Genomic DNA, 2,776 nt, shown 5'->3' on the forward strand with positions numbered 1-2,776 from the left:
AAATTAAAAAAAAAAAAAAAACCCTTTCTCCGAGGTAGTTAATGCATTAATGAGTCTAATTTTTGCACAGATGTTTCTCGGTGTTTGCAGGTTTTCTGTGTATTTTTATATTACAAAGGAGCTGGCTCCTGCGATAGCTCACAGCCTGACAAGCAAATAGATAATCAAGAAGACAAATGGCTCCTTTTGTGCGCCGCAGCTCTTGTATTAATTTTCATTTTCTTTCTCATAGAAAGTATCGAAAATACCGCTCAGGACGAAATAACATTCCGGTTCAAAGTTAAAAGCAAAAAAAAAAAAAAGAAGAAAGAAAGAAAGAAAGAAAGAAAGAGAGAGAAAACCCATTGTGTGTGTGCGTGTGGGGGGGGTGGGGTGAAGGAGGAGGGCTGGCAGCAGCTGAAGAAAATAATCATTTTTTTTTTTTCTTTAAAAAGAAAACGGTTTTCGTTTATTTGTTTCTGGAATTCTCCGGGACCCCCCAGCAGGAACCAAGTACCCCCCCTTCCTCCCTCCCCCCCCCAATTCCCGAACAAAGGATGGAGCCGAAATCTTTAAAAGCGGACGGTGTCCGTGCGCTGTTCCCTTATTTGTAGCAATTCGCTTCGCGAGCACCGCGCAAAATAAATGCCCAGCACAGTGCCCCCCCCCCCCCCATTAAAAAAAAAAAACCCTAAAAACAAAGGGCCGTTATATTTCTCTTTCTATTGACATTTTCCTACGTTAAAACAATATGAAGGCAGCGACACGGGTCAGGTCTGTGGCACGTTCAGATGGGGAAGAAAAGGATTTATGGGCGTTTTTGGGCTCGGCTGTCGCAATTTCAGAGCTAGAGGCGGCGGGCGCGTAGAGTTTCTTTATTTTTATATTTATTTTCTTTTATTATGGTGATGATTATTGCTATTTCCCAGGGAGGATTTCAGGGCCCGCTTGGTGTGGCAGTGCCGGAGGTGGGGGTGGATTTTTGCTGCTTTTTTTTATTATTATTTGACCGTTTCTCGCTTTGATGTGTTGTTGCGGGGGCAAAAAATAAAAAATAAAAACCAACCCCCCCCAAAAAAATAAAGGGTGTTACGTTCGAGATAGTGAGGAGATGGAAGGGATCGCTCTTAAAAAAAAAAAAACCATATGCTTCCAGGAATGCGGGGTCTATAGAAGCAAATCAAAGCTGGAAAGTATGAATAGGATTGAAGGGGGAGAAAAGAAGATTTCTATAGGACCTAAAAGTTCACAGCCATTATAAGCAGACAGAAGCCAAGAAAAATGCGAGAATTATACAGAAAATCATTAATCACTTCTTTTCTTTAAATACTTATCCTTTTCCCATTGTTATTCAACAGCAAATCTCCGCAGACCGTCTGTTGGGGAAAAAGCACCCGGAGTTCGACCAGAATCTTCAGGGGAAATAATAATACTAATAATAAAATCTGGATCGTAAAGGTGAAAGCTTTATATCTGGGGGAGAAAACCCAAACTCTCACCCAAGCCCCCCCTCCCCCAGACCTCTCACTTTGGAAGAAACCACCCAAACCATGAGGGCCGTCTCTGGGGCGTTGGAAAAAGGATGTGGGAGCGAACCAGGTAACGGAGCTGCTCTCTTGGCATGCATTTCTGCTCGTTTTATTGCCTCCTTTCACGAGAAAGTTCGGGGGAAAGCAAAGGGACGACCAAAATAATAATAATAATAATAATAATAAAAGTGAGAGAGGGAGAAAGAAGGGGGAAAAAGGGGCAGAGAGAAAAGCAACACGTGAACGCTCGTGCGGGGTTTTCCTTCTGTTTTCGCTTTTTATTGTGAACGAGCAGGGACGTTGGCAGCAGCGGGCTGGTTTTCCTCCTCGAGTTTCCTTCTCGGCCCCGCGGGGCTGCGCGTCCCCCGCTCTTCTCTTTGGGGCTATTCCCTCGTATTTCCTCTTTTTTTTTTTTTTTCCTTATTTTTACTTTTTTTTTTTAATCCTCTCTCTCTCTTTTTCCTTTTAATTTTTTTTTAATTCATTTTATTTATTTATTTATTTTCCTCCTTTCGCGTCATCCTTGTTCTTGTCCAGGGGCCGCGCCGGGAGGGGGGGGGCTTTGCAGCAAGGTCCCAAGGAATCAGGGCTTTGCGGAGCTCTGGGGGTGCGGCTCCTATCGAGGGACGAGGTGGGGGAATTTCGGGTGTCCCGGGGGTGCCCCGTGGCCCGGCCACATCTCTGCCAAGGGGCTTTGGTGGCTGCAAACCAGGGGAGGCAAAACTCAGCGCCTGCAGCAGAGTTCGGGGGAGAGGGTTCACGCAGAGGACACGTTTTCTGGGCGATTAGCTGTGTATTACGGGCAGGGGCTGACCTCGCAAACCCCTTGACCTCCCCGAGGCCGGACATTGTGCGGGCAGCGGCTGCAGCCCGGGTTGCGGGGAATCCCGCGTGTGCGGAGCGGCCCCGTGCCCCCGAGCAGCGGCGGGGAAGGTGGGAAGGGACCGGGAGCGCCGTCATCGTGCTCAGCACGGGAGAATTTGTTGGTTTGGGGGTTGTTGACTTTATTTTTTTAATTGTTTTATGCCTCTCAACCCCCCTCTCCCCCCCAAAGAAAAAAAAAAAACACCTCTTTCCCCTCTTCTTTCTCGCCACTTCAGTTAAAGGGCCGAGAGCTTTCAGTGTTGGCTTGTTTGTCTGCTTCTTTGTAAGGGAGACAAGAGGCAGAAAAAGGCGTTTGGGGTTCTGGAGCGAGGCTGTGGTTTGGCTCTGCACAGCTGACTGTCTGCTGTACCAAAAAACAATAATAATAATAAAAAGAATTGGGG

At 46.6% G+C, this 2,776-nt stretch overlaps 1 long non-coding RNA gene across 1 annotated transcript in view; it reads left to right on the top strand.

The window, feature by feature from the left end:
* Positions 1-2,776, top strand: part of LOC110388611 — a 30,795-nt gene that overhangs the window by 17,020 nt on the left and 10,999 nt on the right. The window contains exon 2 of the long non-coding RNA XR_002432931.1: positions 1,338-1,578. This is a non-coding gene — a long non-coding RNA (uncharacterized LOC110388611). The remainder of the gene's footprint in view (positions 1-1,337; positions 1,579-2,776) is intronic.

The sequence above is a fragment of the Numida meleagris genome, chromosome 26 (assembly GCF_002078875.1).
Source record: "Numida meleagris isolate 19003 breed g44 Domestic line chromosome 26, NumMel1.0, whole genome shotgun sequence".
NCBI classification, from domain to species: domain Eukaryota; kingdom Metazoa; phylum Chordata; class Aves; order Galliformes; family Numididae; genus Numida; species Numida meleagris.